Below are 26,323 nucleotides of genomic sequence, written 5' to 3' on the forward strand. Positions count from 1 at the left end.
CTTTCCTTCCGGTATTCATTTCTAATTTCATTGTTTTTGGAGAACATACTTTGTATGATTTCAGCTCTTTTATATTTATGGATACTTGTTTTATGGCCTAACATATGGTCTATTCTAGAGAATATTTCATGTGCACTTGAAAAGATGTGTGTTCTGTTGTTATTGGATGAACTCTTCTATAGAAGTTTTTAGGTCTTGTTGGTCTATAGTGCTGTTCAAGAATTGTGATTCCTTGTTACCTGCTGTCTAGCTTTTCTCTCCATTATTGCAAATGGAGTGTTGAAGTGTCCAGGTATTAATACTGTAATGTTGGCTTGTCTCTTGAATTCTCTCAGGGTTTTGTTAGGTGCATAAATATTTAGTATATGTGCTGCCGAAGCGAGCACGGTGCATAAATATTTAGAATTTTTTTCTTGATGGGTTGATTCTCTTATCATTACACAATGTTCTTTTTGTCTCCAGTATCATTTCTTAAGGCTTTTTGTCTGAGCTATTCCACTTCTCTCCGGTTATTGTTTACATAGCATATATTTTCCACCCTTTTCCAACATATTTGTGGTTTAAAATTTTTTTAATGTGTGTTTGTTTGTTTATTTATTTATTTAATTTATCTTTTAATGTGTATTTATTTTTGAGAGAGAGAGACACACACACAGAGATGAGCAGGGGAGGGGCAGAGAGAGAGAGAGAGAGAGGGAGACAAAGAATCTGAAGCAGGCTCCAGGCTCTAAGCTGTTAGCACAGAGACTGACATGGGGTTCAAATCCATGAACTGTGAGATCATGACCTGAGCCAAAGTTGGACGCTTAACCAACTGAGCCACCCAGGCATCTCTAATGTTTATTTATTTTTGAGAGAGACAGAGAGTGTAAGCACAGGAGGGGCAGAGAGAGAGGGAGAGAGAGAATCCCAAGCAGCCCCCACACTGTCAGTGCAGAGCCAGATGCAGGGCTCAGACCCATGAAACCTGAGATCATGATCTGAGCCAAAATCAAGAGTCAGATGGTTAGCTTACCAAGCCACCCAGGTGTCCCTTGTGTGTATGTGTGTGTGTGTGTGTGTGTGTGTGCATGCGTGCGCATGCACGCATGTGTGTGTTTGGTGCCCCTTGTGTTTTCTAAACTGTGTTACTTGGAAAGAACATATAGTTAGGTCATGGTTGTTGTTTTTTTTTCTTTTTCCAATTCATTCATTCTGTCCATCTCTGCCTTTTGACGGGAACGTTTAATTCACTTGCATTTAGTGTAATTACTAATAAGGTAGAATTGACATATACTTGTATTAGTTCTCTAGGGCAGCCATAACAAAGAACCACAGACGATGTGGCTTAAATAATAAAACAAAAATAATTTTCTCAGTTCTGGAAGCTAGACGTCCCAGATTAAGGAGTCAACAGGTTAGATGTGTTCTGAGGTTTCTCTCCTTGCCTTGGAGATGGCTGCCTTGTCACTGTGTCTTCACATGGTATATTTCTCTGTATGTATATCCCTTGTGTTTCTTTTGAAAGTCCAAGTTTCCTTTTTTATAGACACTAGTCAGATTGGATTAAGTCCTATCCCAATGGCCTAATTTAATTTGATCAACTCTTTAAAGAACATATCTTTAAATACTGTCATGTTCTGAGATACTAGGGATTAGAGCTTCCCCATATGAATTTGGGGGAAGACAGAATTCAGCCCAGGACATTGCCATTTTGCTATGGTTTTGTTTGTTTGTTTGTTTGTTTTTGTTTGTTTTTTTAAATATCTATGTCGGTTTTGTTCATCAGTTTCTCTGTTACTGCATTCCTATGTGTTAGGGAAATGTTTTCTTGTGTATTGTTTTAATTCCCTTTTTGTTTCTTTTACTATATTTCTTGAGTTATTTCTTAGTAAGTTCCTGAGGATTATAATTAACATCTTAGTTAATACCAGTCAAGTTCAGATTAATAACACTTTAATTTCAATAGTGTACAGAAACTTTGCCTCTATACAGCTCTGTTGCCTCTTCCATCCTTTCTGCTATTATTGTCATACAAATGACATCTTAACACCTTATAAGCCTATGGGTACAACTTTCTCATTGTTGTTGTATTCAATTGTCTTTTAAATCAGATAGAAGAAACCAAGAGCTACAAACAAAAAAGTGAACATTTCTATTGTCTTTTATATTTAGCTGTGAGTTAACTGCACTGATGCTCTTTATCCTTCATGTGGTTTTGAGTTGCTGTATCAAGTCCTTTCATTTCAGTCTAATAGACTCCCTTTCGTATTCCTTGCAGAGCAGGTATGCTAGTGAACAAGTCTCCCAGCTCTTTATCTGGAAATGTCTAAGTTTCTCCTTCATTTTGAAGAGAAGTTTTCCTGGATACAGAATTCTTGGTTGACAATCTTTTTCTTTCAGCACTTTAAGTGTCATTCCTCTGCCTCTGGTTTTCATAGTTTCTGATGAGAAACCAGGTGTTAATCTTACTGAGACTTCTGTAAATGCAATGAGTGACTTATCCCGTGCTGTTTTTAAGATTCTCTTTTGGTCTTTGACTTTCTACAGTTTGGCCGTTTAAATGATTGCTTAATATATTATATACATATATATATATATATATATATATATATATATATATATGATATGTATGATGTATATCATGCAAAGAAAGAGGAAAGCATGGCCAATACACATTTTTAAAAAAGCAGTCAGTAGAAACCTTCCCTGAAGAAGCCTACGTATTGGACTTATTAGACAAGTACTTTAATTTTTTTTTTTAACATTTATTTATTTTTGAGACAGAGCATGAACAGGGGAGGGTCACAGAGAGGGAGACACAGAATCTGAAACGGGCTCCAGGCTCTGAGCTGTCAGCACAGAGCCTGACGCGGGGCTCAAACTCACGGACCGCGAGATCATGACCTGAGCCGAAGTCTGCCGCTTAACTGACTGAGCCACCCAGGCGCCCCTAGACAAGTACTTTAAATCAGCTATTATAAAAATGACCAAAGTACTAAATGAAAACATGTCTAAAGAGCTAAAGAAAAAGTATGAAAATGATGTCTCACCAAATAAAGAATGTGAATAAAAAGACACAGTTGATTAAAAAAAAAAAAAAAAAAAAGAAAGAAAAGAACCAAGGAGAAATTCTGGAGCTGACATGAAAAATTCACTAGAGGGCTCAACAGCAGGTTTGAACTGGCAGAAAAAAGAATCAGTAAATTATGAGATAGGTCAATTGGGATTATCTAGTCTGAAGATGAGATGGAAATAATAATAATTAATAACAATGATAACAAAACATGAGCAAAGCCTCAGAGACCTGTGTAACACAATCCAATCTGTCAATACAGGCATAATGTGAATGCTAAGAGAGAGAGAGAAAGAAAGACTATTTGAACAAATTATATATATATATATATATATATATATATATATATATATATAATTTTATAATTGGGCATTTAAATAATATAATGTGTCTAATATGTAAATCAGATCCCCTACCCCAGGGTGTGTGTGTGTGTGTATGTGTGTGTGTGTGTGTGTGTGTGTGTTTGCATTTAGACAGCAAGAGAGCACATGAGCAGGGGAGAGGCACAGAGGGAGAGAGAGAGAGAGAGAGAGAATCTCAAGCCTGACACAGGCTCTATTCCATGACCCTGGGATCATGACCTGAGCCAAAATCAAGAGTGGAATACACAACCGACTGAGCCACCCAGGCACCCTGCTATGTTTTGCTTAATGATTTTATTGAACTAATTCTATAAAGTCTCTATTCTTTGTTTATGACCACTGAGTTCTCTACTCAGTTAGCTTAGTGACCAGCTAATGATTACACCAATATTTTTTGAAATGCCTTGAACGAATAACTCCCAGCTTTGTGAATACGCTCTGTGTGCCTTCTGGAGTGTCCAGCTCTTCAGGGGGCAGGTTACTACTCTTTGATAGCTTTTACTTTCTGTTTGTGCAGAAGCTCAAGGTCCACCAGAGGTGAGATATGAAGGCTTACTCAGTTGTTTCCTGAACCTGCCCACAGTATAGCACATGCACGTGGACGTCTTGATTTTCGGGAACATGTCAGAGTTCTTCAAAGACTCTATGTACATCTCTTTCCTCGGATTTTCCTTTAAGTTTCTTGATCAGCTTTTCATTTGCCTCAACTACATCACTTCCTCAGGCAGCCACGGTGTTAAGCAATTGCGAGTAATTGTTTTTGAAAAATGTTCTGAGAAGAGATTGTTTGCAGTGAGGTTATTTTCACCGTTGAATGAAGAGAAGCTTTGCAAGTCAAGGTTCCCATGGAACCTCCAGACAGATCAAACAATGACAGTTTTCTGCGAAGGGAGATTTTGGGGTAATTCCAGATTCTTTCTGCACCCACCAGTGGCTACAAGTCTACTGGTTTTCATGGCCATCATGATTGCAAGCCTGTCGTTTTTCAAGGCTACTGCTGAGCTGGAGAGTGAAAGATAGAAATAGAGCAAATTAAAATGCACCAAAGCTCACTGTTCTTACCGAGATTCAGCTGTTTTTATTGAATAAACATTCTTCAGATTGTTGCAAGTCTTTGGATAATTTCCACAGTTCTGACAAAATTGATTTTGATCATTTTGCCAATGTTGCCATTGCCTTTATGGAGAGGCAGATTTTCAGAGGTTCTTACCATTCCAGAAGTGATTGTCTCTCTTTGTATTCTCATGTGTATATATTATCTTGTTTCTACTAATTCATTCTACACATTCATCCTGTGCTTCTTTTAATCTTTTGTTCTTGCTGCTAATGTCAAGGTAACTATAGAACCCAATGGATCTTTTGTGTTTTGAGTTCTGGAGTATTGGGATTTTGCATAAGTAGCTCATTGGTAGGGTTTCTTTGGCAAAAGGCTACGTTGAAATGAAAGCAGATTTTGGCATTTGCTTCTAGCCCCCAGGACTCACACTTTTGTTATCTGATCAGTTGTTAACATTTTGGGCAGAAGTGTTGGTGGATAACATGGTAGAGAGACAATATTTTTCTTGAAACAGCTGTGAGCTCTATTTATTTTTCAGGTACTCTTTCATCAGAATCCAGAGGGTTCCTAGTAAGCATATACATCAGCATACACAGAGGAAAATTGAGCTCATTTCTTCTTTAATGATAATATTGCTGTTATAATAATTAAATTAAAAGACAAATGAAAGCAAAAGCCATTTAGTAATGGAAGTTCAGATTGCAAAAGAAATTTTCAAAGAATACTGCTCCATTATTTTTACATTTTAGCAAATAATACGCAAACACATATAACATTATGAGTGGGAATTCAATCTAATTAAACCACAAATAGCAATCCTCTTGCTATGTATTATGTTAGCCATAAGTGACAGTCAGAGATGCCAGGGAAGGCATTCTGTCTCCTTTTTGCACAAGTTAAAGTATATAATGAGGAAAAACAAAGGGTCGAACTGGTGTATCTATTTCCAAATTGCTTCACTAACGTATGATTTTATGGAGGAGTTGAGTATTATCCCTTTATATCTTGAAGAGTAGTTGCTGTGGAGAAATTAATTTGTGTACTTACTATTTTTGTGTGTATGTATGGAGAAAATGGTCTGTGTGCTTCTAAAGATGTGCCAATTTTAATTCAAATTATTGGGGTGAAAATATTAAGACCTAAGTTATCTTTACTGCCATTAATGGTTTTGATGAAATAACTCCTGTCCTGTGGTTCTCTAAAAACCTGGAAAGGTTTTCTAAAGAAATTTAGGTGTCTTTCTACTGGAAGGTGAATTGTTATATTAAAAACAACAAAAACAACAGCTTGGTACCTCAAGTGCTAAATGTAGACATTTTTCAGGAATGCTTACACTTACTGTTTTGTACACACCCATGTGAGCCCCTGCTCTGTTGGTGACATTGCGCTATGCCAGGCACTGAATGTACAATAGCAAAGCAAGTTTGTTCTTTCCTCGTGGAATTTTAACATACTGGGAGAAACAGCAGAGCAAGCAAATATATTGTGACAAGCAGTTTTTGGTAGAAGAGCCAGAAGTAAGCAGGGTATGAAGGACTAAAATAATACAGTTGGGGTTTTTCTAGGGAAAAAGCCTAGATAGGTTGCATGGGACACGGAAAGTTAGCTAGAGATAAGGCAGATGTGTTACATGGGATCGTTTCTGTTGGAGTTCTAAAGCCACACTAGCCAATAAAAATATAATCTAAGCTACATCTTAGCTATGGCAGCCACATTAAAACATTTGAAATAGAAAGCAGTGTAATCATTTTTGTAAGATTTTTTTAAAGTTTATTTATGTATTCTGAGAGAGAGAGATAGAGCGCGCGCGCACGCACTCACAAGCAGGGAGGGGCAGAGAGAGAGGGAGAGAAAATCTCTAGCAGGCTTTGTGTTGTTCATGCAGAGCCCGACTCGGGGCTCGGTCCCATGAACATGAGATCATGACCTGAGCCGAAATCAAGAGACAGGCACTTAACCAACTGAGCCACTCAGGTGCCCCAGAAACCAGTGAAATAATTTTTAAAATATATTTTAATTAACCCAAGCTTATCCAACAAATTACCACTTAAATACATAATCAATATAAAAATTATTAATGGGTGTTTTGTACTCCTATTTTTACTAGCTTTCAAAATGTGGGACTCTTTACAGCACATTGTAACTTGGTCATGAAATTTTCACTGAGAATAACTGACCTGTATTAAGATTTCATAAAATTAACAGCTAAAAATTAAATTTACCTGCTCAGGTTGTTCCAAATATAGTGAAACTTTTCTAGTGACTGAATAAAATATCAGCTTTTCAATTTAAGTGTCAAGTAATGAAAATTAAAATTTGAAATTCAGCTCTTCAGTCTCGCTAGCCACACTTCAAGTGTTTAATAGCCACACCATTGAGCGTGTAGAAGGGACAGCTCAGGTCATTGGCATAGGTCCTCTCCTTGAACAGGTAGGGTGTTGAGCTGTTAGTGGGTACTGGCTAAGTGTCTGTCTGCGGTCGGGACCCAGTGAAGTTAAATGACAAGCTCAGCATTGCCCAGGTAACAAAAGGTGGTGAGGCCTACTACCCGGGTGTCTTGCTAACTAGTAAAATCCTAGCATCGTATCAGTGTTTAAGTTTCAGAAAGTGAATCAAAGAATTTTGACAGCAAAGGATTTTCTGGAATCGTCTCCAAATCTCCTCGGTTCTTGAGTTTGGAGAGAGAGCCCCAACAGGATGAGTTCGGTTACCCAGTGCCTGCATTTAGGCTATTAAAAGCTAGGAAATGCAGTGATAATAGAATAAAGTAGCAATATACCTCACTTAGCTTCTTTTACGTACAAAGCATTACTAGGGCTCTGGAGAGAATCTAATTCAAGAGCCTGAATTGCATCTTCCTCTTTAACAATGAAAGTCAGCAGAAGTGTGCAAAGGTGTGTGGAAGGGGTTTAGATTCAAGGGTGGAGTGGAAGCAAATGATCTGGGGGAGAGGGTGGGGTGTTGGCTTGGGCAACAGCCTTCAAGAGAGGTGGTGGAGGTCCAGCTGGTTGGCTTCCTAGAGCAGCAAGTGGGAGCCAATCGCTTAGCCATACTTAGTTATGGAACTCTAAGAGGCAGAGCAAGCCATTGTCAGTCTGTTCAGACTGCTGTAACAGAAAAACCATAGACTTGGTGGCTTATAAATAACATAAATTTATTTCTCACGGTCCTGGAGACTGGGAAGTTCAAGATCAAGGAATTGGCAGATTCGATATCTGCTGAAGTTTCGTTTCCCGGAGAGCTGTCTTTTCGCTGTGTCTTTATAAGGTGGAAGGAGCAAGGGAGCTCTCTGGGGTCTCTTTAATCAAGGCACTAATCCTATCTATCAGGGTTCCACTCTCATGACTTAATCACCCCCAAAGGCCTCACCTCCTCCTACCATCACCTTGAGGGTTAGAATTTCCACATATGAATGGGGGGCGGGGACATAAGCATCTATTAGACATAAACCTGCAGCCACATTTGGATTGAGGGTCCTTCCTGGGGAAAATATATGATGTCATGAATGAAAGAATTGAGTTAGGAGGTTTCCTTTTTATGTCTTTCCTACATGGAAGAATTGATTCTACTCAACATCGAGAACTCCTCCCTTTAATTTTTCTTTCAGTGGGAGGACATTTAAGTACAATATCATTAGCTAGAAATAATTTTTTTCGGTTTATAAAATTTTACTTGCTATGATTAGGATATTAGTTTTCATCAGAATCAGAATGACAACAATCAATGTCAAGACAATGTCAATGTCATTTTAAACAAATGGGGCCTTTTTGAAATGAACTGCCTTATAGAAAGCCTGTCAAAATCTTTAAAAAAGACTGCATTAATTTTTTAGGTTTTGGAATGTTGTGATTAGGGAGAAAATGCCATTTCATAAATGGATGCATCTCCAACAAACACACCCAAACAAATGGCAGTTACCGTTTGGGGTTGTATAGTGTCTTGCTATCCTCTGGGGCATCCATGAGCCCATGTGGATGAACCCTTTGTGGTGGTTCCCTGTTGATCTCATTGAGAGGGACCCATCTGTGTTAAATCATATATTTTCCAAACTCTACCTACTTATCCACAATGTCACACTGAAGTTCACCTTCCTACTGTATTATTTCGATAAGGCAGATGGCAATGAGCTTCTAAGAGACTAATGGAGGCCAAACCATGGGACAATTGTTTATAGCATTATGATAGCTTTAGCCAGTTGAAATTGAGTTTTTTTATTTGGGAACAGAAAGGGTGTACCCCTAAAATGTCTAAATCATCCTGACCTCTGATGCGTTAAAAGTCTACTGCAGGGGCGCCTGGGTGGCTCAGTCGGTTGAGCATGGGACTTTGGCTCAGGTCACGATCTCATGGTTTGTGAGTTCGAGCCCTGCATCAGGCTCTGTGCTGAAAGCTCAGAGCCTGGAGCCTACTTCAGATTCTGTGTGTGTCTCTCTCTCTGTCCCTCCCCTGCTCTCTCTCCCTCTCTCTTAAAAATAAATACAAATTTAAAAAAAGTTTTTAAGTCTACTGTAACTGTCATTAAGTGACTGACTGTCTTTGAGAACAGGAGCATTTAATGGGAACTTGAGGCATATCTGGGTGCTGACACGAGTAACTTTTGCTAGTAGCCATAGTCTTGAAAGTTTCCTGAGTTTGCTCATTATCTTCCCCCAATTTAACAAGCACGGGTTTCTTCAACTTTTCAAATGAATATTTTGATATCTATCATGAACTAAAAATAACTCTGAATGGCATGCACTTAAAATAGATGGTTGTCTCTTTAGTATAATTAAAGAGATCAGTGTCATCCAAAATCCTCATTTATTTCAGGGAAACCTAGACAAAATCATCTACTTAAGTAAGGTATAGTCTATAAATTAGATTAATTTGCTAGTATGCATTCGGAGTGATAAAAATTCTGAAATTTAAAATTGCCATGGAAATCAGTCTTGATAATGCTTGCTGAGGTAAACCTATTTTACAGAAGAACTTTTAAAAGTTATGAATGCTTGGATTTTGAGTAGCAGTTTGCTCCAATGGCCATGATGGCATGTGTATTGATGTCAGTCTGCATTTTGTTGGGTAGGACTCCCTTCCCTTTATACCTGAATTGTATGCGGAGTGGGTTTGATGAATTTTCCATCCTGACCTAAGGTGACTCCCCCCATGGTGTTGGGAGCCAAAGTAGAAAAACAAGTGGATTTAGCCCACGTAGACATGTTCTGGAGCGCTGGCCTGTGGAGTTGCTCAGAAAAGCATTGGGCTTAGAGCGCCTGGGTGGCTCAGTCGGTGAAGTGTCTGACTCTTGATTTCAGCTCAGGTCATGATCTCAAGGTTCATGAGTTCAAGCCCCGAGTCACGCTCTGCAATGACAGTGTGGAGCCTGCTTGGGATTCTCTCTGTCCCACCCCTCTTGCATTTCTCTCTCTCTCTCTCTCTCTCTCTCTCTCTCTCTCTCTCTCTCAAAACAAATAAACTTAAAAAAAAAAGAAAAGAAAAGCATCGGGCTTTGTGAGTCAGAATGCAACTTGAAAACATTGGACATCAAAAGTTGCTATCACTAGTTTTAAACACTAATCTTTAAAAATCTTTGTGTTTGTGAGTTACAGATGATAAATAAGAAAAGCAGCCAAGAAAAAAAATCTAAAATTAGACACTGCATTTTTTTTTTATCATATTGAGCATATAACCTCTGACTTTATCCTTTTTATTTAGAAGGAGACAGATTTACCTGATTACGAGTAGACATAATCTCTCCATAGCTTAGAGAAAGTTTGGAAATTTTCAAGTCTATTTTAAAGCAATTATCTCATGTTGTGAGACAACAAGTGAAATGATACCTAAGTAGACATTAATATGGTAACACATTCTTTTTTTTTTTTTCAACGTTTATTTGTTTTTGGGACAGAGAGAGACAGAGCATGAACGGGGGAGGGGCAGAGAGAGAGGGAGACACAGAATCGGAAACAGGCTCCAGGCTCCGAGCCATCAGCCCAGAGCCTGACGCGGGGCTCGAACTCACGGACCGCGAGATCGTGACCTGGCTGAAGTCGGACGCTTAACCGACTGCGCCACCCAGGCGCCCCAGTAACACATTCTTTAACTAGCATCTTCAAGGAATGACGTGTCCCACATAAATGAATTTTCCTGATAATGAAAGCTTTTCTCTTTGAAATAAAATGAACTTAGAAATAAAGTTTTATTTCTTCATTTTTTTGTCAGATATCAATTTACAAAGACATCTGCATTTTCCAGCTACCTATGCAGAGTTAGGAAACATTGTTGGACATTTCCTTGATGGCTTAGGGACGTTTAGAGAGGATTATAATCCTAGTAACATTTTTAGTACAGTATGCCTTAAAGTTTGGTGCATATAAGAACAAACTTGGAGCTCGTCAAAAATATATATTCTCGGGACGCATTACGGAAATTCTTATTCTGTAGTGTTGAATCTGCATCTGTGACAAGTTTTCCTCCTGATTCTGGTCCAAGCAGTCAGGGGACTCACACTTGGAGAAACCTCGCCTTCAGAAGCATCATTTCGAAAATGACAGTAATCATAACAATGAAACGTCATTGTCAGGTGCGATTCTACATTCGTCCATGAATTGGCTCGTTCAGTACTCACAACAACACCACAGAAGAGGCGTGATGTTCGTTTCCATTCTTCTGATTTGGAACTGAGCCCCAGGATGATTTGCATGTCTTACCAGATTACCTCACCACCAAGTGACAAAACTGAGGTTCTAAACCAGCCCTCCTGACCTCAGGGCTTGACCATCATGTCATGTGCTCAACGTAGATATGCAGAGATAGACCTTTCTCAACATTTCATGGATGTATTGCTTCCACTCTCCATTCCCGGTCCTCTGAGGGTCAGCTAAGGATGAGACTTATCAGTGGGGGTGCCTGATACATGCCAGGTGAGATAGACCCCACGGGGGGCAGGGGTACTTGCAGAGAAGCATGGCTGCTAGACATTCACTCATGGACAGATCCTAATCCGTTATGCATCAGGAAACCACATGGCCATCTTCAAAAGAACTGGGCCCATAACATGTAGCAAGTAGGCTCTGAACAGCATCTCAAATTAATTGTATTTAATGAGTCATTTTTCTAAGTATACTGTTTAATGCTGATTATGTTATAATCATGCGGAAACTCTGAAAAAAAAGTAGGAAAGGACAGTGGAAAATGTAATATGCAAACCAGTCAGAGATGATACTACTACCTTTGGAGCCTCTTGAAATTAGTTTCTTTATATATTTCCTCATAAACATGCAGATACATTTTGTGTGTTTATATGTAAATATTCAGGCATTATTTACACGTATAATGTTGTCATCTATATTATACCATGTTACATGATCGGGATAAAGCTGCATGTAATATTTTGCATCATTCACTCTTCTCTTAAGATTGTTCTACGAGCATCTTCCCAGGATATTAATAATTTTTTTAGAACTTCTTTTCATTAGAATTGCAGGCATAGTTTTCAATGATAGCTGTATTTTAATTTGCATATATCTCAACCTATTTTTTTTTTTTTTTAGCTATTATGAATAGGGCTGGAAGAATCATCTTTGTACATAAATTTTGCCCATCATTTGAACTGTTTCTTTAAAATAGCATGCTAGAAAGGGAGTTACCTTGTTAAAGAGGACAACACTTTTTAAGGAACTTAACAAATATTTCCCACATTACTTTTCGGAATGGCTGTGCGGCTTTATATGTCCATCATCGGTACAGGAGAGAGCCAACTGCACCTTGCTCCCTGACTCCAGTAAATACTCAATACGATCATTAAAAGTAAATATTGGCTTGTTTAACAATTAAAATAATATGTCTTTTATTTCAATTTGGAGTTCTCTGATTGCTCTCGAAATTGAAACTTTTTCCTATATATTTTTAGCGACTTGTTTTTCTTCTTGCATGACTAATCTATAGTTGCTCCCTCTAATCTTTTTTATGTATCTATAGTAGCTTCTAATATATAAATTGTGACCATATTTTCCATAAATATTTTAAGGAATTCCTTTAGGACTGAGAGAGCGAGTTTAAGGCCCCTAACTTTATGATGGCACTTCTGGGGGCTACACGTGTTCTGATTTATTTCCGAGCTCTTGGCTCTGTTTAGAAACAGTCGATGCTAATATCCTAGTGAAAAAGCAACTGACATAAATGAATGATATATTTTGTACTGAATGACAGTTGAAGGTCAGATTGGTTTTTACTGAAACTACTGATTTTTCAGAAAGTTTTGCTAATATATAAGATAAATTAAGTTTTTAACATTCTCTTTTATTTCAGCTGCATAGATTCAGCCTCTACCTATTTTGTCTTCAAAATCCTACTCTGTTTATGATATAGAATATCATTCTCAGAGAGGATCAGTGACTTGGCCAGGGTATCATCTTCAAAGTTTCCAAGAATTCATCTTCAAAGTTTTTACTATTTCTATTACATCAATTTCCTTAACTTTACAATTAATGTCCTGTATTATATGCTTTGGCATTTTCTGACAATTTAAGTACATGTTTTTTAAAGTGTTTTTGTTTTTGAGAGACAGAGAAAGAGAACTAGCAGGAGAGGGGCAGACAGAGAGAGGGAGGCACAGAATCCAAAGCAGGCTCCAGGTTCTGAGCAGTCAGCACAGAGCCCGATGCAGGGATTGAGCCCAGAAACTGTGAGATCATGACCTGAGGCGAAGTTAGACGCTTAACCGACTGAGCCACCCAGGCACCTCTTAAATATATGTCTTAATAGTATGACTCAACCTTTTATAGAAATATTTACAGAATTTATGGTAATTTACAGAATTACTTTTAAATAACTGTAGAAGAAATAAATAGTCTGACGCTGACAGTTGCCATGGGGTAAGACCAGTGGTGGGTTCAGGCTGACTTTCAGAGAATTAAAATTACACACCACGAAGCCCCACACTTAACTCTGTAATTAAAAATTCATTTATTCATTCAGTAAAAGGAGAAAAGGAAAAAGAAGAAGAAGGAGAAGAAGAAGAAGAAGCAGCTAAGTAACCAAATTCCAAAGAATATGGTAAAATTCTCACCGGTTCTGATTTGACAAATTTATTTCAAAGTCTTATATGACCAGTTTTCCTACTTAAGGGATAAAAAGGAAGAAAGAGAAAACAGAAACTAAAGGAAACTTATTTTTAAAAAGTAGTGGGGAGGGACATCAAGGTCTTAATGGCTTAAAATATGTAAATTAGGGATACAGACAAAATAGGAACATTAAGGTAGCTTTTTTTGAAGAGAATAAATTCTTGGAAACTCCACACACAAAAGAATGAGTTGTATGCAGAGACCGTAGTAAATCTAGTTAAGGCAAACACTGCCCTGTATCATTAAACCTAGTGGCCAAGGTCAATAGCAAAGGGCTGTGGGTTAGCTCAGATGGTCAGAGAGCACGTGACCGTCCATCTTCCGGAATCATACCACCAAGAGAGGGCTGTATTCAAGCCTGTCCTCAGACCAGCCTCCAGACCCTCTCCAGGGATTGATGACCCTTGACAGGGTTCTCTGGGTGCCCAGGAGCATGTGGGCCATTGGCTTTCGGTCTCCCAAACGATGGTGCCCGGATAGAGAACAGCACTGCCATGGCCAAATGCAAAACGCGTCCACAGTGATGGAACTGTTCCCCGAGTATATTCGTTACTCATTCTCAGCAAGGGCCCCGGGGGAAAATGGCCAGGCCAGGCCTAATCTTGTCAATCTCAGAAGAAACATCTTGTGACGGTTTCAACATGTTTCATTAGGTGATTCAGCCCAGGTGGGGCCATTCCACTCCCCGGCCCCCCGAGCCTTTCCTGGGGCACCCAGGCCTATCACCACCTGCTGCTTCTTTTCCAAGAAAGAGGTGGTTTGGAGGGAAAAGATAGAGGAAAATTTGAGTTAACAGTTACTGTTAACTGCAGGCCTATAGTATTTTCCGCCCCCACCCGGAGAGCTGGGCCACATTCTTCCCAGTTCATACACTACCAGCAGGCTGTGGCTCACAGATTTCCAGGACTCCACACGTGTGTCTTTCACTGTCTTTCCTGGACTCCCAGTGGCCTAACAGGGTGGACGGGCGGCCTGTCCACAACAGCAGTTGTCACCGAACGGGTCCCCTCCAGGGAGAACAGACACCCTCTGTTTCTTATCTGGTGGCACTCTCTGTCCCCAGCACCCCCACCCCTGGGTGAGTTTACTCCTCTTATCTATTCAAGGGACCAGAAAGTGCTCTTGAGAAGACATCTCTGTTCTTGCACTTCACTTTCACATCACAGGACTCCCTCGGAAGGATTCTTTTTGAAAAGGTACTTCTTATCTTGTTTTACTTTGAAACCCCTTCAAAGGAGAGTTCTGACCCAGGCTGCAGCAATGGAGATGTCAGATAAGTTCTGCTTCAGGGAAGAGAGTTCTGAGTTACGTGAGGCGAGCAGGCAGAGGCCGTGGGCCGAGCGGATGGTTTCCTTGTTAACGACTTTGCTGGCACAGCTTATTCTTGAGAAAGGACGGCCAGATGAGCGTCACCATTTCGAGACTCTTCTGCATTTTTGAGGCGGCATTGCTGGTCGGAAGCTTTTGACAATTTTCCTTTTTCTTCCTCAAATCAGATTCATGTCTGTTTTTAATTCTTTGGGAACTTTGGTTTATCTAGAAGGCTGTATCTGCGGTGTCCTCGCACAAAGTTTTGTAAGTTAAGGGTTTGTTTTTTGTTTTTTGGGTTTTTTTGTAATTACATGCCAGTGTAAGTAAATAGGGCATTACCCTGGCAATGCTGCTTCCATGAGTTCTCCTGAAGATTAAAGTGGGTGTGTATGAAGTGAATATATTTTAATGATAATATCCTTGGGGCACCTGGGTGGCTCAGTTGGTTAAGCATCGGACTTATGCTCAGGTCACGATCTCGCGGTCCGTGAGTTCGAGCCCCGCGTCGGGCTCTGGGCTGATGGCTCAGAGCCTGGAGCCTGCTTCGGATTCTGTGTCTCCCTCTCTCTCTGCCCTTCCCCTGTTCACGCTCTGTCTTTACTACTCTCTTAAAAATAAATAAACATTAAAAAAAAAGATCCTAATGTATTGTCAGCATCAACATATTTAGCTACACCATAGCACGATTAAGGGACAGTACGAAAAAGTAGTTTCATCAGTAAAACACGGTCCTTTCTGCTTACATTCCCAAGTTATCACTGCTCTGCTGTATCTTGGAAATGCTGTGCATCCAGGAAATAGTTATACAATACTACTTCAAGGTCAAATCTATTTGGTTTTTTTTCCCCCCAAACAATAATTGGGGATTTTCTTTACAACTCTTACCACAGAAAAGTTTTCTGTGAGAAGTGAGTTCTAGAAAATGACCAACTTACATCGTTCCTATTAGTGGCTAAAGTTAAAAAAAAAAAAAAAGATACCAGTGTGACTAAGTCTTGTTCCTTGTTAACTAGAAGTGGACACATCAAGGGGCGCCTGGGTGGCTCAGTTGGTTAAGCGTCCGACTTCGGCTCAGGTCATGATCTCACGGCTCGTGAGTTCGAGCCCCGCGACGGGCTCTGTGCTGACAGCTCAGAGCCTGGAGCCTGTTTCGGATTCTGCGTCTCCCTCTCTCTCTCTCTGACCCTCCCCCGTTCATACTCTGACTCTCTGTCTCAAAAGTAAATTAACGTTTAAAAAAAAAAAAGAAGTGGACACATCAAGTAGGAAAAGAAATATTTGCCAAAGGGACTCATTTTGGTGTTCTGCCTGGCCCGATCGACCCATTGAACTTGGTAGTGTGTTGGATTGGGTCTTTGGTTTGAACTTAATCATTTGCTGTGAGATGTGTGCAGATGATCTTCGGTTGGGAACAGTTTATTCTGCCAAATACTGGGATGGTATTGCTTGCAGTGTGGCCCGTGGGGGTCTATGAGATTGATGGAGGAAGGCTGTTTGTGCAATGAGGTCGGCTCAACCTTCTCTGGTGTCATAGCTAGGAGTCCGGTCAGGACATCGGTAATATTGCTCACACGTCCCTCTCATGGGAAAAAAAAAAAAAAAAATCGAGAACCTCAGGATCTTGTGGGAGTTGAGATGACTAAAGCAGCAAAGTCCGATCCTCACTGTGATCTTAACTTGGTTTTGCACGGTTTCGACATTTTGGCAACACATTCCTAAGTGGGACTAAATACAAGAGAGGCGATACTAAATTGGTCTGCGCGGAGCCTCCCAGCAATCTTTCCCCAGGAAGTCCCTTGCTTAAGTAGAGTTTGGAAGCACCGTTTTTGCTGCTTCTGCAATATTAAAATAATGCAAGACAAGCAGGCTGGAGGAATTTTGGACTTCTGGGTCAGGTGCGCTACTGTTACACATGGAGCTTGAAAGCCATCGCAGTAAAAATGTGGATTGAACAGGAATTAATTCGGAAAGGGATTAGAAAGCCTGACATGTTTTTACAAGGTGTTTCAAATTGATTGGTTAATCCTCATAACATCTGGAGTGAAGAATCACAGAGAGTCGCCCGTGGAGGCTGCGAGTAACTGGGATTAGAACTCAGCCGGAGTAATTAGCCCATTAAACCTGAGAAAGTGGAGAGGGGTTTCTTGCACTGTATTTGGCTGATAGATTACAAGTGATGCTTCATTTGGGAGGAAAATGAACTTTAAATGTGTTAAGCACAATTGAAGTATATCTTTGAGCCTTTGCCTTCTGAGCAAGAGAAACAGAGTTGGCTTCGGAGAATTTGTTTTACGATACGCTTCAAATGGTGTATATTCTCCACTTCTCTTTATTTACCCAACTTCTATCATCCTTTGAAGATGGCCACAAATTCTGTCTCCTCCGTGAAGTCCTTTATAGCTTATAAAAATAGCTAAGATTTGGCTGCTAAACACTTTATTTCTCATTTTCATGACAACTTTGTGAACATTTGGAAAATAAAAAGAGCTGGGATTTAGAGCATTTCTTTACTAATAGAAAGTCAGAGTCAGAATTCAACCTCATGCATGCTCTGCGCTAAATGCATGTGTCTTTAAATTATTTTTTTACATTTATTTATTTTTGAGAGACAGAGAGAGACAGAGCACAAGTGGGGGAGGGGCAGAGAGAGAGGGAGACACAGAATCCAAAGCAGGCTCCAGGCTCCGAGCTGTCAGCACAGAGCCCAATGCGGGGCTTGAACCCATAGACTGTGAGATCGTGACCTGAGCTGAAGTCAGACACTTAACCGACTGAGCCACCCAGGTGCCCTAATGCACGTGTCTTTAGAAAAGATGATATGCTCCCCACGCCATACTGTATAATTAATCTACCATTTCATTTCATTTGTTCATCATTATTTAAATATCTTAACATTAATCTTATATTTTTATCAATATTTCAGTTTGCCAAAAGCAGAAGCTTTGGTTATATTTCTCATGAAAACTTCCTAGCGGCTGGCACAGGTTACAAAAGGTAGATATTTGAATCTTGGTGATTTGACTTCACTAGTTAAGGGAAAGGTCCTAAGTGCCAGGCCAAGGCCATCCTTACCACAACTGGTGTGGCCCGTGTGGGGTGTGAAATGAAGACACTACCGTCTCTGCTTGGTTCTGTCCTAAACATTCCCAGTGTTTATGGAATCTTCACTCCGGGTCTGTGAAGAATCCTCGAGGTGCTGCATAACCTTGTATGGAGGCTCGTGTGGAAACAGAAATCTTTGTAGAGCAAATAAGTGTCAGAATGCAAACATAACCCTTACACAGGGATACTCTGATGGAGGAAATCGCTTCTCTTTGTAACCAATCAGCTTGCGTCCTTAGAGTGCAGTTCCATCTCCTTGTAGAGAAATTTCTGGATAAATAAGCCTTAATCGAGGCCAGCGTAGGGCATTGCTCTTCTGAGATTTCTGTTTTGCTCATGAATGTGTTGATGGTCGTCTTTCCCTCTTCCTCATCTTTTAAAAGAATTTACCATGTTTACCTCCAAGTGAACTTCCTTTCTCTGGAGAGACGCCATTTTGGTCCCTGTCATCTTTTCCTATATAAATTCAAAATCTGCTTAGCAAGAAAACATCATGAAGTGCTTCATCTTGAAAGCTCCAGATGATATCAAAGGATGTAGTTAATCGTACAACCAAAGTCAACACAAAGTTGACTCTCCCAGAGCCTCAGGTAAAGGCAGTTGTGAGTCATTCAGCACAATGACCCGGGGGGAGGCAAGCAGACCAGGATTGTTGCCCTTCAATGCCTCCGCATCAGAGAGGAAACGACCCAGTATGGGGCTGGACCACAGAGAGAGCATGTCTGCTTCACTGACTTCTAGGATTCCTTCAAAAAAGGCAGTGAAGAGAGAAATATGCTAAAATAATACCACAACGCAGGGTGCCCGGCTGTCTCAGTCAGTGGGGCATGTGACTCTTGATCTCAGGGTTGTGAGATTGAGTCCCACGTTGGGTGTAGAGATTACTTAAAAAATAAAATCTCAAAGAAAATAATAATAACACCAACTCCACTACCTCATATATCCTACACCATCCATGGGCAAAGGGACACAGGAAATGGCTCACCACTTAAATGTTTAAAAATCGTAAAATCATAGAATGCTAGAACTCGAAAAGATTTTAGAAATTTCTTTAAGTTGGCTCATGTTTGTCTGTGATTGTCTATTCTTGCCTCCTGCATAAGAATCCCATAAGATCTTATGATTTTGATATAATTGTGACATCAGGTGGCCTCAATAGCATTGATTTAGAGTAATGGATTCGTTTGCTCATCCATCCATCCATCCATCCGTCCATCCATCCATCCTATGAACAGGCATTAAACAACCACTATATGTCAGTTTCTGTACCATTAGTTACGAGGGGCAGAAGGGTGAATAAGTCAAGGGCTTTTGCTAGGGGACACTGCTGGTCTAACATTGGCATTCCCCTTATAACATTGAATTATGATACCACATAAGATGTGTTAAAAGATGAGTGTTTATAAAATGCTATGGAAATGCAGGGGACGGGGTGATTTCTTCTGCCTGACATAGTTGGGGAAAATCTTTCGGAAGAAGTGGCACTGGAATTAAGAACACTTAGAAGATGAGTAGGTGTTCACTAGTTGAAGAAAGGAGAGAAAAGGGGGATGGTATTTCGGACAAAAGGAAAAGGAAAAGTACACGGTGAGTTCACAGAATAATCTAATGTTGTTTAAGAGTGGGAAGGTGGAAATGATATTTCTCATTAACCTAAGGCTTTATTGTTGCTCTGATTTTAGTGTGTAAGAATACTACGTGTCCCATTCCTTCTTTTGGGTTTTGAGCAGGAAACAGTACTCGTTTCCAGAATCAGGAGGTATGTTATGTAAACAGCCGTGGGCAGCCTTCACAATAACCTTGTTTTCTTTGACTTAGGTAAACAGGAACAAAACCCTGACACATTATCCAAGACAAAGACAGCTGGCAATAATCACACTCCACAAATACAGAGTCTCTTTTGAATCGTTTTATCTTTTTAAAAGAATAAAGAATAAAAAGTGACACATTTCCTAATAGATGCTCTTGACCCTGGAGTATATCACACTTCCCACCTTCTCTTTATAACCCTTTAGAAACCACATCTTTTAGTTAATGTTTGAATTTTGATTCTCCCTGATCTTGCAGAAAGAGTTCTACCATTCCATTTGACATTGAACTTAAGAGTTTGAGTTGATGGTAAAGACATAAACATTAAAAAAAAAATGCATTTAACAATAGGCAGACAGCCCCGCAGAAAGCTGAAGAACTTTCAAGCGCTCCACCCTAAGGGTTCTGAAAAACGTGATGGCTTTTAAGGACAAGTAGCAAATTTAAAAACCAAAATAAAATCCCAGAACATTTGTGTAAGACACACTAGGACACTTGAGAGCCATTTGCATCTTATTTTTGTGTTTGCATTTTCTCTTTGAAAATGTACTTGGCAAAGTGCCTGCAGAATGGGACATAGGAAAGAATAATTAAAGCCATTTTCTGTCAGCCCATCCTTAATTTAACCGAGCCATTCATTCCAAGTAGACCCACTCCTCTTGCTGTGGGACTTTTGCAAAGGTCAGGGTTCTCCCCCACGATACTTTTTATTTAAATAAAGCCACAAATTTATGTCCATATCTTCCTTCCAACTTCCAAAAGCCCAAGGATTCCCAGAGTGTTTTAAAGCTCAATCTTTTGGTTCCTCCGCCAGCATAAAAACTTCCCATTTGTAAGACCGTCATAGGTTTTCACCAAAAATTGCACGTGCCAGTTTCTATTCCTTCTTTAAAAATTATTTTTTCAATGTTTATTATTTTTGAGAGGGAGAGACACAGAGTGTGAGCAGGAGAGGGGCAGAGAGAAAGGGACACAAGAATCTGAAGCAGGCCCCAGGCTCTGAGCGGTCAGTCAGCACAGAGCCCAATGCGGGCTCGAACCCACCAACCGAGAGATCATGACCTGAGGAAGTCGGGCACTTAACCGCTAAGCCACCCAGGCGCCCCTGTCACTCCTTCTTTTAAATGCCATTTTCTGGGGGCGCCTGGGTGGCACAGTCGGTTAAGCGTCCGACTTCAGCCAGGTCACGATCTGGCGGTCCGTGAGTTCGAGCCCCGCGTCAGGCTCTGGGCTGATGGCTCGGAGCCTGGAGCCTGTTTCCGATTCTGTGTCTCCCTCTCTCTCTCTGCCCCTCCCCCATTCATGCTCTGTCTCTCTCTGTCCCAAAAATAAATAAACGTTGAAAAAAAAAATTTTAAAAAAAATGCCATTTTCTGAACAAATCAGGAGACTACAAATGCTGGTGAGGATGTGGAGAAACGGGAACCTTCTTGCACTGTTGGTGGGAATGCAAACTGGTGCAGCTGCTCTGGAAAACAGTGTGGAGGTTCCTCAAAAACTTAAAAATAGATCTACCCTATGACCCAGCAATAGCACTGCTAGGAATTTACCCAAGGGATACAGGAGTGCTGATGCATAGGGGCACTTGTACCCCAGTGTTTACAGCAGCACTTTCAACAATAGCCAAATTATGGAAAGAGCCTAAATGTCCATCAACTGACGAATGGATAAAGAAGATGTGGTTTATATATACAATGGAATACTACTTGGCAATGAGAAAGAATAAAATCATGCCACTTGCAGCAACGTGGATGGGACTGGAGGGTATTATGCTAAGTGAAATAAGTCAGGCAGAGAAAGACAGATACCATATGTTTTCACTCCTATGTGGATCTTGAGAAACTTAACAGAAGACCATGGGGGAAGGGAAGGGGAAAAAAATAGTTACAAACAGAGAGGGAGGGAGGCAAATCATAAGAGACTCTCAAATACATAGATCAAACTGAGGGTTGATGGGGGATGGGAGGGAGGGGAAAGTGAGTGATGGGCATTGAGGAGGGCACCTGTTGGGATGAGCACTGGGTGTCATATGTAAGCCAATTTGACAATAAATTATATTTAAAATATATATAATAAAAAAATAAAATTCAAGGTCTGGTAATATAAAAAATAAATACATAAATGCCATTTTCAAGTGGCAAAAGAAACAGGGCAACATAAAGAAAAAAATTAAGAGATGTGTAGGCACAACACCCATGGCCAGAATTGTTCCTACCCAAACACAGTTCTTACGTATGAAGAATCTGCAGAATTACCTCGGTTCTCCACTTTGCTTTCTTCCAACAGGGCTTTCTTTTTGTCCTGCCTCTTGTTGGTTGTGGTTTTTTCTTTAATCCCTCTTTTCTCTCCGCTGGTGCTAACAACTGTAGGTAATTTCACATCGGTCCCTCAGATACGTCCATCATTGCTCCCCAGACCACGGTTGGCCAATCTTGTAACACATAGGGGAGAATGCGCTCACTGCCTTCTGTAGTGCTGTGCTTAAACATCTTCGTTAGCTTGCTAGAAGAGGGAGCCTCTGGTATTGGCATCCATTGTCACTCCTCCTGCGTTCTAATCAAAATGGAGGCTTGCTCTCTGCCCGTGTGTTTATATCATAAGGCTCTTATGGGCTGATGTCCTCTTGGTGAATTTTATGTAGCAGCTAACTCCTAGGGACTCCCAGGATATCGATTATTTTATTTTAATATCACTGGTGAGCAAGACTCACGGTGCTTAACATTTTTCTTAGGCCGCTCTAAGTGAACTCTAAGCCACGCATTTATTAGCTCCTTGCGGGAAGCTGGAAAACATCCTTTGCGTAAAATCACCTTTTCCGCACATCCACGCACCCTGTTTGTTCTTCGGATTTTTGCAGCAATACAACAGTTTTCAATTTCGGTGATGGCGCTGTTTGACCCAGTTCTTCGTTGATTTGAAAACAGCGAATTAGAAAGAGGGTTTGCCAAATCAGAACCGTTCACACCTCCCATTAGAAATCTCATTTAGGAAAAGTTTAAAATGTTTGAAAAAGATTTATGCCGTCATAATGGAAAAGATTTGACAGCAAAGTATGCATTTAAAGCAAAAGAGGTGAGAAAGTTTTAGAAGTGGGAACATCTGAGAAATAGGCATAAATAGCGTCATTCTGGGAAGGCTATGTCACAAGAGACCACCAAGGAGCTTGTGTTGACATTGCTTTGATATTCGGTTCCATTCAGAGAAGAGGAAGTCTTACAGGGGTGTGGTGTAGGGTGGCTACACTTCCTATGCGCTGCACCTTACCATTTTGTCACCCAACAATTTGTTCTTCCCTACCACCTCTGTGTTTTGTTTTTGTTTTTGTCACCACAGCTGAGTTTATTTTCCTTATTGACTTCTTGGTATCATTCTTCTCCAAATGGATTATTTTTCATTCATCACGGATGGATTTCAGCTTCTTAGCTTGGCTAGCGAGACACCTCACGTTGGAGACACACAGTGAGGAGCTTTGAACTACCCGAGGGGAGCTGTGGTGGTCTCTCCCCAAGTGTAACTTTTCTCCAGTTTCCTAGCATTATTATTTTTTTCTTATCGCTCGTGTGGTCCGTTTTTGCGTGAACAACCGTACTCCTCTTCCAGTACAAGCTTTGCCTAGAGCTCTTACTGCATTTCTCGAATGCAGTCGCCTGCCAATGACATGATGCTAGGCCATGTGACACTAGAGCCACATTAAGGAAGGTTGAGTAGCTTGGAAGGAAAAGAGCTCAAGTTAGCTCGACTTTCCTGAAACACAAGAAACACAGATCTTCCAGAGGGAGACTCAGGAGCAGGAAAATTGTAGGCAACACATGCCTTCCATCCTAGAGAAGTTAAAACCTAGGAGATGTTTGTCTGGGGGCAGTTTTACGGAGGTGATTCAAGCATCAGAGCTGAACCTTGATTGGCACGCTCTGGAAGCCTCCTTTTACCTGATTTAAGTCGCCCTGGGTTTAGATGTAAAGACTGATGGTTCGCCATCGGTGTTCCAGAGTGTTGGCTGGCGGGGCAGTCGTAACCTCTGAAATCCCAGTGACCATTTCTCTTACGTCCTTTAAAATATGTAACTAATTATCAAGTGCAGCTATGTTTGGAAGTAAAAATGACATTGAGGGGGAAAAGGCAGATGACCTACAAGAAGGAGGTAAATTTAGGTAACGCATATACGTCGCATTTCTCTGTCGACTTACTGGTGTGATGACCTATTTGTACGTGGTTGTGGTGCATTCCTACGGGAAAAGTGAATGGCTGCACAGTCCTGCTGAAACTCAGCTCCCAGGGCAGACACCTGGGTCTGTGTAGACTGGTTTCTTTGTTTCAAAAGGTTGAACTAAGGTTGGACCAGTGAAGGCATTGCTTCTTCTTAATTGGTCCCGATCTGAATATAATCTGGCTTCAGTTCATCTTTCTAATGTTTCATAAACAAATGGACAATAATTATTTTTACTCTGTGGCTGTAAGCTTTCATGACAAAGATAAGGGTACGTACAATATAAAATAATGGCACCAAAAAAAAAAAGACTATTGGAGTAAGTTATCAATGTGACTAGGTATATAATCGTGACAAGTTCACTTTTCAAGATAGCCCTCTCTTACATCCAATACAGAAATGGAGTTAGAAGGATGGCCATCTGCTCTGTGAAATCTGGTTGGAAGAGAAAAAAATGTGCTTAATTAAAATGTTTCTGTTATGATTCTGTGTAAATATCCAGATCAGACCTGTGTCAGAATCTTTCATTGACATGGTATCTTCCATGCTTCCTTGGATTAACTGGAACACATTCTTTTTTTTTAATTTATTTTTATTTTTTTAAATGTTTGTTTATTTTGAGAGAGAGAGAGCAAGAGGGAAGGGGCAGAGAGAGAGGGAGACACAGAATCCGAAACAGGCTCCAGGCTCGGAGCTGTCAGCACAGAGCCCGAAGCGGGGCTTGAACCCACGAACCGTGAGACTGTGACCTGAGCCAAAGTCAGACACTCAACCAACTGAGCCACCCAGGCGCCTCATCTAGAACACATTCTCTGCTCCAACTCAATCACCAAAATATAATTTTAACAACGTAGAAGGAGAACATAAGGAATTAGATGGGTTGCAGCTACCCAGACTTTCCTGATCTTATTGAAGCTTTATAGACATACCTTTAATGTTTTTAATTGAAAAACCACTGCCGTTTTGCATATTTGGATATTGAGGTTTTGGAAAAGAGTAACTACCAAGTCCAGCAGATATTTTTAAGCATTTTTGTCATGTAAGAAAAAGGATTTTTTTCCTTTAATCAGCATATCTCACGAAGTCAGCAAAAGGTCTTTCTATAAGGGCATCAGAACCGCTAAAGCTAAAGCGATAAAAGTGAAAAAGAAACCAGTGGGAAACAAATCAGAAGGGTCATTCGCTGTGTGAAATAAATGATTCCCTGGGTAAAAGTAGCCAGATAGTGAAATGGGCAGGAACGAGAAGTTCATGTGACCGATGTAACTCTCAACCAACCTGTGTAATTCTCCCGTAGAACTTCCTAAGAGGATATTGCTCTAAGTGTGAGCAGCCTAAGGGGTGTGCGTGCGTGCGTGTGTGTGTGTGTGTGTGTGTGTGTGTGTGTATAACGCGTGTGTGTCCCTGACGCTGGCTCTGCGGCTTCCCCGTACGGCAAGCGTGGACATTGATGCTGGTTTCTCAGTGGGGAGCGTGACACCAGTCACCACTGACCTTCCCAGATGTCTGTGAACTGGGCTTCCCTTGTTTCTCCCTGCCTAAGTCTGGGAGGATGATGGACAGTGAGGCAGTTTGCTGTGATCAGATTCCACCAATCTGGTGTGAGGTGGGACGTTGAATGAACGGACAGGCATTTCATTTCATTGTTGTAAAAAGTTGAAAAGTGAAAGACTGTTGTAAGTTTTGACTTTTTCCTCCTGAAGGATATTTAAGACCTTTGGTCTGAGTGATCCCAAGAGATTTACTGCCTTGGGCTTTGTTACAAATTCACCCACTGGTGCTCCTTTGCTATCTTCTCAAAACTCCAAAGGAATTTTCAGCTCCTAGTTCAGGTTCAACCAGGGTTCCAGTAAAAAAAAAAAAAAAAAAAAAAAAAAAAAATTAAATCCTGCAACCAATCTGTTGACAATTAAAAATATGCTGTTTATTAACCAGTCCTCTTTAGTTCTACTTAACAATTTACAAAAAAAGTTTGCGGCATATTAAATGTTAAAGCATATCTAAAACAGAGCGATTAAAGTACAAAGAGAACAAAAAAAGTGACAAAGGTAAGTGAATCATATCTTAATACTGTTGACAGCGAATTTAGCCTCGAGTTTCTAGAAAGTGTATTTTCAGGAGAGCATTAGATTGTACTAGATTAGAGTAGAGTTGGTCTTTGTCAGATGAAAGGCTAAAACTAAACAAAACAAAACAAAAAACAAACAAAAACCCACTAACCAACCAACGAAACAAACAAAAAAACGACCCACAAGAAACACACACAACCAAGTAGTGAAACATATTTTAGTTGACCTACTTCTACGAAGAATG

At 40.4% G+C, this 26,323-nt stretch overlaps 1 long non-coding RNA gene and 1 other non-coding gene across 5 annotated transcripts in view; one reads left to right on the forward strand and one right to left on the reverse strand.

The window, feature by feature from the left end:
- The window catches only part of LOC123384902, a 221,585-nt gene that overhangs the window by 132,693 nt on the left and 62,569 nt on the right, over window positions 1-26,323 (forward strand). The gene's annotated exons all lie outside the window — the stretch shown is intronic.
- TRNAQ-UUG lies at window positions 24,717-24,801 on the reverse strand. The gene has a single exon. It is a non-coding gene; the product is annotated as a tRNA-Gln (tRNA).

Source organism: Felis catus, chromosome A1 (genome assembly GCF_018350175.1).
Source record: "Felis catus isolate Fca126 chromosome A1, F.catus_Fca126_mat1.0, whole genome shotgun sequence".
NCBI lineage: Eukaryota > Metazoa > Chordata > Mammalia > Carnivora > Felidae > Felis > Felis catus.